This window comes from Dermacentor silvarum, chromosome 2 (assembly GCF_013339745.2).
Source record: "Dermacentor silvarum isolate Dsil-2018 chromosome 2, BIME_Dsil_1.4, whole genome shotgun sequence".
Lineage (NCBI taxonomy): Eukaryota > Metazoa > Arthropoda > Arachnida > Ixodida > Ixodidae > Dermacentor > Dermacentor silvarum.
The window spans coordinates 80088464-80101110 of record NC_051155.1 but is presented as its reverse complement, the minus strand read 5'-3'; the positions used below and the strand labels follow the sequence as shown (position 1 = coordinate 80101110).

At 42.0% G+C, this 12647-nt stretch overlaps 1 long non-coding RNA gene across 2 annotated transcripts in view; it reads left to right on the top strand.

Annotated features, from left to right (window-relative positions):
• The window catches only part of LOC125943641 (uncharacterized), a 29563-nt gene extending 17562 nt beyond the window's left edge, over nt 1-12001 (top strand). For both annotated transcript variants that reach the window (XR_007465813.1, XR_007465812.1), the window contains 3 exons: nt 2528-2636; nt 8216-8281; nt 11852-12001. This is a non-coding gene — a long non-coding RNA (uncharacterized LOC125943641). The remainder of the gene's footprint in view (nt 1-2527; nt 2637-8215; nt 8282-11851) is intronic.
• Nucleotides 12002-12647: the final 646 nt, after the last annotated feature.

Genomic DNA, 12647 nt, shown 5'->3' with positions numbered 1-12647 from the left:
TTTTTCTTTCTCGAAATGATTGTGGCCAATAAATACCTTGTGTATGTAATTCGAGCAGCTGATTCAATCTTTCTTGTGACGAAACGTAGCATAACTGACTTTACTATCTTCAAATATTTAGTTACTCTGTAATTATGACGATTAAATCATAAAAGGCACAAAGAGTCATTCTGCCCCCTTGATTTGCTTTCAGTGGAGTCTCTAAGCACCCTGACATAAAATTATGTTTGTTTCACACACGTATCAACCGTCGATCACAAGTCTTGTCTGAAAGGGCTAGGTATGTCTGTCGTGTGCTTGCGTTCTAGTGCAGGTTAAAGAACCGCAGTAGGTCAAAATTATTCCGCAGCCCTCCCCTACGGCGTGCCTCATAATCAGATCTGGTTTTGGCCCGTAAAATACCAGAAAGAAGAAAATACCTTACCAAAGGTGGTGAACGACAAAGAATTGGAAGGCAAAATCGAATTAACGAATCTAATATTTCGTTGGAGTCATCAACTCATGCTGTCAACGTAGACGTAACTTGTGAACCTAGAAATGTATCCTGAAATGAGTGTATAATTTTTGGTTGTTGTCGCTGATTCTATAGGTAAAGAGTAGTGTCCAATCAACTTCCGTGCGCAACATGCATATGTGTGGTAGTTTTGTCAAAATACGCGAGCATCGATAATTATAATAAAAGGTACTTTGACACATGTATCGCCAATACCACGTGACAACGTGTACATGCGCTTACGTATGTACAGTCACTGGCCGCCACTGAAAAATGCTTTGCGTTTTTGATAGAAGACATATTATTGGAGATATATTTTGGATCATAATGGTCTAATGCACTGTCGTGTTATACGAAATTATATGTGCATACAATGTACACAAAAACTTGCAACCTTTTGGCTATTAGCGTCGTAATGTACAGTGGCGTTTACTGTTAGAGGGAACATGTGCGCAGGGTACACCCGCATTTTCCCCTCTTGCAAGAGTACCATCGCTCACATTTTCAGTGTATTACATGTGGTTGATAGTTATTACGACTTGTGATACACTTGTGCTGTGAACTGACATTGCCTACCCAGCCATTTGCAGCTAGAATGCCAGCAAAGTGAGGGGTGCACATTTGAGTGTTCCTTTTAACAATGGAGTACACTGCACAGTGATGTATGAAGATGAAATCCACAGTATGCAATTCTTATTTGGCAAGATCTTGATCGTTAATATTTCGTATAAGAAAATGATTTTACAGTGCAACCTTTTAATATTTCAAGGCATGTATATTGGAAACACAGCTGTCGCAGGAATAAATAATATTCGATGATTTTTTGGCACCCTGACTAAAATTACTCCCAGTTAAGACGTAACATTTAGCATATGGAAGGTAAACAGCAACGCCTAGCGTATAACTCACAATGACGCACAGTTGGAAGCATTTATTTTACTTTTTTTCTAATTGCTCATGTGCCGTTGCGGCAAAACCCTCTATAAATATAGGCTGTTATTTGTCCAACATTTCCTTGCGAATGCCTACTTATTTTTTCTTGGTAGAAGACTTATTTGCAATTGATAAGGAAAAAGATGTGCCACACTTGTGCTGCTAATGCTAAATTGAAGATCGCTCGTTCATGTAGAGTCATGTGCAATACGAGGTGCAATACGCTGCACGTGTTCAACAGGGCCCCATGGACAACATTGGTGCCACAAGTATCACCAAGTATAACCGTGTTTAGTTCTCCAAATATTTCATCGCCGCCGTGCAATCTTGTAGCCCTTGGGAACACTAGAACCGTATTCTAGCTCTATTGCACGTGACTGTAGATACGTAAGCGCAAATACACGTTGTCAGGTTGCATTGGCGATACATGCGTCAAAGTACCGTTTATCATAATTAGCGATGCTCGCGTATTTGGAAGGAACTACCACACATAATAATGTTGCGCACTGAACTTGATTGCACACTCTTTACGTAGAGAATCGGCGACAACAACTAACACATTTAGCCTATAGAGTGCGCCTCTTTCGCCGCGCAGTACGTTGACAGCACTGTTAAACTGGTGAAGAGCGGCCACCATCCCATAATAAAACAACGAACGGGCGCGCGATGATATATATATATATATATATATATACGCATGACAATGGATGTATACTCAGCTGCCGTTCGTGTTTTGTTCCATTTTTGCAGCTGTCCGCCTACTAAAGTCTTGATCCTGTTGACACATATTCATGTTGAGAAGCCCCATCCGGATATATATATCAAATTCATGTAATCAAACATTGTACTAAAGTTTTCGCCAACGAATGTTTAATGCTGTTCAATTTTAATGGTTCTTCAAAAAGCAATGAACATAAATAGAAAGAAAATAATAATAAGTGAGTTCACACAGACGTTAGAAATATTTCACGCAGTATAATTCGCATAGTCATAGGTATTCACGACAATCCGCAAGAATTGCTTAAATAAGAGGCTTCCTGAGGCTGCGAACAAATGGCGAGCTCGTACTGAGGTGCTTTCATGGCAACTTTCCATCTTCAGTGACTGCCACGTTCAACACGTTTTGCACCACATCAAGAAGTATCGTAGTAGTGAATCATGATGTTGTAAACATGGAAATTTATAGCATTGCGAAAGGAACATCATTTACGTGAGTAATGAACTTTCGTCTTCCCTTTGATTAGAAGAACCTAATATATAAGGTTGTATTTGTGCTGTTTAAAGCACTGCCTTCTCGGGCAGTGCCTTAAGGCAAATGCTAATATCAGAATCTTCTCACACCATTTGGTGTTCTGAGAATAGAGTGACAGATGCCATTTCTCATAATCACGAGTGCTGCCCATCGAAGGTGCGCCAATACTTCAGGTACATACAAGCTTTCAGTACACGCTAGATAACCTCGGGCTACGAAATTATTTCTGACACTTGGTATTCCAAAACCCTTTTCTGGTTTTACTCAAGGAAGCTCTAAATATCAGTTGTTAGGTATCATCATCCCTAAAGGACGCGAGAATAACGCGAGAAGCATTCGTCAGAGCTGGGAAATTTGAATGTTTTAAAAAAAGGTTGTCAACTTGTCGCACAGCTACCACATGCAGTATGCCTCTGTGCAATGTCGTTGGTAGGCCAAGGAATTGAAAAACGAATATATATATATATATATATATATATATATATATATATATATATTCACTGCAGATATTGGGAATTCGGGCAACGATATGAAATGCAGCTCTTATACCCGTGAGTGGGAATCCTTTTCTTGGCTTCTACAATAATCCACAGGAGAGGTTCCCTAAATTTATTTGTGACATCGCTTTAGAGAAGTGGGATAAACATGAGCTATAGGCTACATTTGACTCAATGGCGAATCACCCGACATACAGCAATTTTCTTCTTGCTATACCTATCTGAGCTGAGTCTGTATTCGCAACTCTACTATCCGCTGCTTGATCTGGCAAGAGTGTCCAAATAAACAAAGATGTCTACGATATCCATGTTCACGGCGGCTCTTTCGCTTGGTACTGTGGGGTATTTCTCTTTTGTGGCGTCGAATGGAGGTGTTTAGTGGAAACCGAAAGGGTTCTTGCAGCCAATCACCTTATTTTGATCGGTCTCAAGAATCGCGAAAATAGTTTCGCTATTCGTGCAGAAGTCCGGCCTTCCCCGCGAGCCGCATCAGATTTTTTTAAAGACAAAGAGCCTTTCAAGCGAGCCGAAGATTTAAAAAAGGAAGTGTTTGTGCGTAGCGGGCCTCAGAAAGGTGCAAGAACGTATTCGCGAGGTCGCTCCACTGCTACCGGTACGATATTTGACTGTTTTTGACCATCATAGTCAACTCCACACTGCGACGCGGGTTAAAGTATATCACCTATTTCATCGCACAATCTGTAGGCAGTAGGGTCTATCGTGCTTTCAGAAGCTATATACGGATATTCTGTACTGATAGAACGAGAATAAAAGCTGTGACGTCACCTGGTCAGTGTGTCTCGGAATAAAAACAAATGATGGTTCCGTTTGAGAGTCGGGTTGCACCTTCAATTAGCTAAAACATGCGTTAAGAAGGTCGTCTGCCTCCAGTGACTGACGCTTTTTCGTGCTCGCAGTACGGCAGTGTGCGGGCGTGGGCCCGGGCTTGGGAACACAGCAGACACCTGCCGCCCGTAGAAATCCCAAAGCCTGGTGAAACGGGAAAAGTTACTAACAACCAATCGGACCAAATTGAATTTCTTCCAACAGGTTTCGAAAATTGAGCGAGCGTACTCTTCAGGCAAAGGCAGTGTAATAATGTAAATGAATGATTTGGAAATGAACTTAACCAGTCGTAATGTAATTTAGCTGTGTGCACAGTTTCGGGAAGCAAACTAGTGGTGCTGTGCGCTGGTCGAACAATCCTAAGCTGGAACGATCGAGCACTGTTTGCAGTGGCTTCTAAATTTCTTGCAAGCAAGTAAACAGAAAACTCACCGCGTTGAATGAAAAAAACCTCTTCTGCTTGTACCGCTAAAGTAAAGAATGCTATGAACTATGAAAAGGCTGTGTCGCGAACATGTGTCATGATCAACGTCAGACCTTCTCGTGATTATCCTTTTTGCTACCGCGCCTGCAGACAAAAGTACCTTAGAGAGAATATTCCCGCCGCTTAAATCATTAGTAACGCTAACACTGGAGCAGAAAAATATAAGCGAACAAAAGCCAAATGAAGCCTAAGCGTACATCACTATAATTTATCAAAGCGCCTGCCTGAAGAAAGTACACTCCGCGATTTGACACGCAAGCAAGATATTTAATAAAAACAAACAGAAAGCAATATTCTGCTTACCGGGAATAAAGAAGGCGACCCGAATGAAGTGTTTTGAACAAACCAATAAAGTATCAGTCATCTTTTCCCAATGCAGAAGTTTCTTATCCAAGTCGTTCTCCGATGCGCGTCGTCTGCTTCTTTCTACAAACGATGAAATCATATATACATTGCGTCTTTCCACCGCGATGACGCGCATAATAGTACACAAGAAAAGTCTTTGGACAACTGGAATTTTTTATTTTCGGGCTTGTGCGCGACCGCATCGCGATGATTTAAGAACTACGAGCGTTCTGCGCATGAAGTTATAGGACACCCTCTTTCGTTCCAAACCTGAACCTGGATGGGCTGTTTCTCGGCGCGGCAGCTAGGTAGCGAGCATTTACTTGGATTCGCCAGTCTAGGTTCACTAGATATGCAAGGCTTGATTGAGAGTTATTCTAGGGAGGTCGCTGTCTCAAACATTGATAACCTCCCCCCTCTCGCATAATACATACAATGTTCTACTAAATGCAGCTGCTCTTCAAAGAAGGAAGTGCATCGTGTGGACATACGGGCATACTTATAGTGATAGAACTAGTAACAACGCCTAAATTGCTTTTCCCACTAATGTTTTGAACTATTATCCAAAAATGAGCCCACTCGCACGTTCTATCAAGCGTGAGGAGATTTGGTTATTCTGTCATAGTGTCCAATATGCAAATTGAGGCGATTCAGTCTTGTGTAACTCGATCCATTTGAAATAATAAATGCCAAGCCAGTTAAACCTCGGTTGCTTGCTAATGCAAATCCCATGAAACAATACGTGCCCATGAACTGCTTTACCTGCACAATGTCGAGTGTGTCACTGACACCGGTTGATTTATTGGGTGTGGTAAATAAAAATAATACATTGCAGTAACATAGACGGCGACTTGAGACTTTCGGGAGTTTATAGTAAGCTTTCCAATTATAGCTCTTTTCCCACCTAATAGTACTTTATCTTTGAGACAAACTTTGCAACATACCGCACCCAGCACTGAAAGCTGCACTTATCTTTGTTTTTAACGAACTGCTTGAGAAAACAAAATATCAACAAACAAAATTAAAAATTCGTTTTTTAAACAACTAGCAACGAGGCCAAAACTTTTTGTCGGCTTTGCGTTTCCTTCTCTGACGCCAGTTCCGAAGTAGTTGGTCCAATGATTCCTAGAACACTGAAATTCCAGTTACTAACGATTAGAACGTGTATAATTTATAGTCCGCAACAAAAGTTTTTTTAGGGCAAGAGACGCTTTTATGTACACGCTGTTACGCAAGACGTGTCTGAGTACATTAATTATTCTACAAATAATCACACGCTGTGTCGTGATGCATTGTCCAGGGGACTTTCGGAAGGCAACCCCGTGCAAGGCTGGTCAGGCAAGGTTGGGTTTTGGCAGCCATTGTAAGGGATACACTCGGGAAAACTCAAGTAGCTGGTAATCCGACGTACTGTATGAATGACTGAATGCTTTATTTCAGCTTCTTGAGCAGGGCATGTACAAGAACTAGGGTTGACGAAAAAAATAAAACAGTCTTCACGACCGCTTGTCAGGCCTCGCCAAACTTGCAACTCGGAAGCGTCGACAATAATACAATGTAGACAGTAGCTACAATGAAAAGAGAAGCAAGTAGCATAATATAATAATAGGTTGGGCATAAATTAACAGCCGTAATATATTCTCAAAATAACAAAAAAGTCCCCCCCCCCCCAGAAAACAAGGAAACGGATGTGAATTTACTTAATCCTTTCTCATGCTAAAAAATGGTACGGAATGTATGCGCTGATAGAACTTGTTCAAGCAGTCCGGAAGTATATATTTTAACATTGGAAATCCGCAGTTGGTCCTACATCGAGGTATGATAACAGTGTATTGTGTGCGCATTTTGCATGATGTATAACGCGGCAAAAGTTGCAGGATACGATCCGAGAATGGGTCATTTCGATCAGTAGTGTCTTTATACGGAAATGCAAACATATAGACGAAGATATTATGTACATGGACAATGTTATACAGTAGGCGTATGCAAAGAGTTGTTGTATTGTGTGGAACGTTTGCGATGGCTCTACGCGTTTTCTTTTGGAAAATTGAAATGCTTTAAATGTAAGTATTTGCGGTGGTTGCCCAAACTAGGCTGCAATAGTTCAGATATGATTGAAAGAAATCGTAATAAGCTTTCAATTTCGCGTTAGCGGGCAGAATGCCTCTTTTGCGGGACAAAATGCCGACAAACGTATACAGATTCAAACAAATTTTATTTTTGTAGGCATTCCAGCATATTGTAGGCGGGAATAATACACCAAGAGATGTAAATTCATCTACGTCTGCAATGGTATTTTCATTAAAAATGTGGTGGTGGGTCCAGCACATCTTTTTTTTTCGGGAACGGAAAATCATGGCCTTTGTATTTGCAACAATAATTTTCAACAAATTCACTGCGGGCCATTCTGCTAAGTACTTCAAGACGCTGTTAGCCATTTCAATTATAGTTTCCCGACATCATATGCGGCAAAAACAATCTAGTGTCATTTGCGTATATCATATATGTAGCTTACTTGTTTATGGTATTTATGTCATTAATGTAAACGTTAAATAAAAGTGGTCCTAAAAATCGTCTTAAAGTGGTCCTAAAGGACGCCTGTTTGCTCTTAAGCAAAAATGTACAGATCAAACATTCCGCGATCGAGCCAATTATCTTCTTCAACAATGACTGTAACAAGAAATTTGGGACTGCAGTCCAAAAACTTGCCACGGCGAACTGTCGAGTGGATTGTTACTTTTTGCCTTGGGCGTCTGAATCACAAAGTCAGCTACTCCGGCGATGCTGCAGTCTATACTTTCGCTCACGGCTGTAGAGGTTTTGTATAGAGTCTCCAGCGTTCCTGCATTGAAATTCGACATACCGATCCTGGGATGCGTGCGCTAGAGCAATAAATTTGTCTACTTGGACCGTTGCCGCCATGGTAATATGATAAGTGCAAATAATGCCCTGCAAAGTTCAATGGACCGTCGTAAACCATGAGCGTGGTCATCGCGTGGTTGTGTACAATATAAGTACCTGACTAAATGTAACAATAAACTATTCTTGCTTTGTTCCAAGAATCGCTCATTATCTTTATCGGAATGTCTACAGCTGCAGCCTGGCGTTATTCATTTGCCTTGTTATTGAGCTGCTAGAGTTGCCGAAAGCAGTCTATGCAACGGCAGTCACAGTCTTCCGCGAAAGATGAAACACCGGGCAAAGGTCGCTACGAAATGGTGAATCGGCCAAATAATCTAGCGCTTAATTGCGTACCTGGTGAGACAACCTTAACTATCAAAACAAATAACATATGTTTCCGGGGACAGGTATTATAGCATACGATTTTCGAACCGGTGCTAATACAAAATGTTTCTTCCCAACAGATTCGGTGTGCAGAGGTTCGGGAGTCAATACTCGAGAGATCTAATGAAGTTCAAAGATGCTTTTTTGTACGTAAACATTATATTCTTGTTTCTTTCATAGCTGAAAAGTATTTATTAAGGGTGCATTTCCCACTTTAATTTCGTGCAAGTCAGGCTGTAGTGGCTCGAGTGGAGGCTAAGGCGCCGAAGAGTGTGCGTGAGGGAGGGGGGGGGTGTTTCTAAATGAGACTCTTGAATTTTATCATTTCTGAATAAGACTGCACATGAAAAATTGAAAATGGGGTTTCGCGTGCCTAATGCACAATGTGATTGTAAGGCAAGCCATAGCCGGGGACTCCGGCACAATTTTGACCGCCGGGGTTCTTTAACGTTTCCCTAAATATAAGTACAGGAGAGCTTTTGCAATTCGCTTGAACGTAATATGGCTGCCACTGGCGGGATTGAACTCACGACCTCGAGGTCAGCAGCACCACGCCATAGCTACGACAAGACAGCGGTGCATCTACGCATCTTAAATGACTGATTGTTGTAATATGTGCATAAAGTACGTGTTATCAATAAGCATGTGTGACAACAACATTTGGGAAAAACGGTAATTGTCCAATGAATGGCCCGCTTGAACGGCTCAAAGCAACAAAGATGCTGTCAGATTGGCAGCAGTAAATTGCTTGACGTGACCACATAGAAACCTTTCATGCGCGAAACTATTTCGTTCAGTTCCCATTATAGTTTTGCTGATCTGGCGATGAATACGTTTCAACGCTCGCGCGAAGCAGCGCTGCGCCATATCATTTGATGCAATGGGGTGGGCGAATTCGTGAAACGAACACTATTCGCTCAGGCATATAGAAAACGGGATATTCTAGTGGACATGTTAGCCTCTGAGAGAAAAAAGTTCATTCGTGGTTGTGTGTTTTTGGGAAAAAAAGCAAAAACTTAAGTGATATATGTGTCCAAACCAGCTAAGTGATATATTACAACAAAGGGAGCGCACCAGGCGCGTAGAAATGGCGGCCCCCGTATCATATCAGACGGAAACGTCCCGTGACCAAAAGCGCCAGAAAGTCTCGGCCACTCACGGCAGTTACTCATACGGTGCGCTTAGCCTTGCAATCATGTGTGCTCCCCCAGAAACTAGCGCACGACGGAAGACGGCACGTTTCTTTCCCGCTTTCCTCCTCCTCCGCGCGCGCGAGTTCGCGGTGCGATCGCCGGCTCCCCTCGCACGCTTTCACTCGCACATACAGCATACGGCGTGCGCCGACGGTGTTATCGCCTTTGGACATTATACGGAACATAACGTCGACGGCGAAAATGCACCTAGCATAGCTTAGCACTTTCCTCCTAACCCCCAAGATATTCTTGCACATTCATCATCATCAGCTAATTTTTATCTCCACTGCGGGACAAATGAATCTACCTGCAATCTCCAATTACCCCTGTCTTGCGATGGCTGGTTCCAATTTCCATCTGCTAATTTCCTAATTTCACCACCCCGCTAGATTTCTGCCGTCCTCGGCTGCGCTTCCCCACTCTTGGCACCGATTCTGTAACTCTAATTATCCACCGGTTATCCATCCCACGTATTACATGGCCTGGCTAGCTCCATTTCTTTCATTTAATGTCATATAGAATATCCGCTATGCTCATTTGCTCTCTGATCTACACCGCTCTCTTCCTGTCTCTTAACGTTAGTCCTAAGATTTTTCGTTCCATCGCTCTTTGTGCGGTCCTTAACTTGTTCTCGAGCTTCTTTTTAACCTCCAAGTTTCTGTCCCATATGTTAGCACCGGTAGAATGCAATGATTGGACGCTTTTCTTTTCAACGACAGTAGTAAGCTCCCAGTCAGGATTTGGTAATGCATGCCATATGCACCCCAACCCAATTTTATTCTTCTGTAAATTTCCTTCTCACGATCAGAGTTCCCTGTGAGTAATTTACCTAGATAAACGTACTTCTTTACAGATCCTGGAGACTTACTAGCGATCCTGAATTCTTGTTCTCTTGCCAAGCTATTGAACATTACCTTTGTCTTCTGCACATTATTCTTAAACCACACTTTTATACTTTCTCGGTTAAGGTCCTCAATCATTTCTTGTAATTCGTTCCCATTGTTGCTTAATAGGAGAATGTCATCTGCAAAGCTAAGGTTGCTGAGATATTCTCCGTTGATCCTGACTCATAAGCCTTCCCAGTCTAAGAGCTTGAATACTTCTAAGCATGCAGTGAATAGCATTGGAGAGATTGCGTCTCCTTGCCTGACCCCTTTCTTGAAAGGTAAATTTCTACTTTTTGTGTGGAAAACCAGGGTAGCTGTGGAATCTTTGTAGATATTTCCCGAGATATTCACGTATGCCTGATGTACTCCTTGATTACGCAATGCCTCTATGATTGCTGGTATGTTTACATAATTGAATGCCCTGTCATAATACACGAAAGCTATAAAGAGAGGTTGATTGTTCTCCGTAGATTTCTCGATTACCTGATTGATGGTATTGATACGATCCATCGTAGAATATCTCTTCCTGAAGCCAGCCTGTCCTCTTAGTTGACTAAAGTGAAGAGTTGCTCTGATTCTATAGGGAATTATCTTGGTGAATATTTTATACAGTACTCAAAGCAAGGTAATGGGTCTATAATTCTTCAGTTCCTTAATGTTTCCCTTCTGATGGATTAGTTTGATGTTGGCATTCTTCCCGCTCTTTGGTACACTTGAATTCGTGAAGCACTGCGTATAAAGGGTCGCAATATTTCAAGCATGACATCTCCTCCACATTTGAATAAATAGACTGGAATTCCATCTTCTTCAGCAGTTTTTCTCCGAGTTATGTCTTGCAAAGCCCTTCTAACTTAATGGCTAGCTATAGAAGGCGCCTCTATCCTTTTCATCACTACTTCGAATGAAAGTAGCTTGGCTGCTATAGGCACTGTGCAGATGAGTTTAGAATCCTTCCGCGGCCTGTACTATGTCATCGAAACTGCTGATGATATTACCCTGCTTAGCTTTCAGTGCATACATTTTGCCTTCTCCTATGCCAAGTTTTCTCCTCACTTATTTGGTGCTGCGTCCATATTCTACGGCTTCCTGAATCTTTCCCACGTTACAATTTCGAATATCCCTCACTTTCGTCTTGTTGATCAGTTTTGACAGTTCTGCAAATTCTATGTCATCTCTTGAGTGTGACACTTTCATGCTTTGTCGTTTCTTTATTAGGTCCTTTGTTACTTAGGAGAGCTTACCTACTGGTTGCCTTGGTGCCTTACCTCCCACTTCAGTTGCTGCTTCTGAGATCAGCCTTGTTGCGCTTTCATTCATTACGTGTGTTTTATCTTTCTGTTCTAAAAGCTGCATATTTGTTTGCGAGCACCAGCCTGAATTGTTCTGCTTTTACCCTTACTGTGTATAGTATGGCCTGTTTTTTCTTGCCTAATTTCACATAAAACCGCACCAAATTTTGTTTTACTGTCGTTTGCGCTTCGAAAATTGACTCAGAACCAGACAACAAGTGTTTCATGCTGGAAATTTTTTTTTAATCTGAGCCCTTCCCGTTCGACGCTACGCCACAAGTTTCATGCTACAAGCTGTAAATTCATGATCGAATTTCATACGGTGAAATCAGCTCATTTTTTTTCAGGCGCTGCTCACAGAAGAAACAAGATGACGGCATGAAGAACAAAAGGGAACGGAGAGAAAGTGTGCGTTCTAAATCCGGAATAGCGAGAACGAGCTAAACCACAATCCTGCCACTAGCTGACACACTTGCGCAAAAGCTGTCGAAATAAAGTTGCGGCTTGATAACGAAGATGTTATACGGATTTCCGAATGTGGCCTCTGTAAGTAGTGGGCGAAGTGACGGGGGAAATCTGCCACCTACGACCACATGGCATACGACAGTGCCTGTTAGCCACAGCTTTTTCTAGGCTATACATATACAAATGTTTCTATTCATTACATATCACCGCCGAATCATTGCTGCTTATTTAAAAAAATAAAGCTCTAGAAGCACAAGCAGTCGTAGCAGGGATAGATCTGCGCGTGTTGTAGAACTCACAGGGCAGTATGTGTCTCATCTTTCAGAAGACATTAGCCCTTGTCAATTTGCGTCGGCCGCAGAATATCTTTTTGCGCGTGGGATTCACGGGACATGCTAACATCCAACGAAGAAACAAAACTGCGTTATGAGCGCTTCGCTTTCATCAGTCATCTTCATCCACAGGGTGCGATGTCCACCCGCGTTAGCTCATTCCTCACTAGAAACTTCCACAAAATCATGCAAAGAATTGCGGTAGAATTACTGCCTTACGGAATTAGGTAGCGCAATGACTTCCTCTCACCATTTCAACAGATTTTTCAACCACTTTGAATACAGTGGATCTTGCGACAACGTAAAGAAGTTATTGGTACAAAACTTTCTGACAAAAAAAATATTT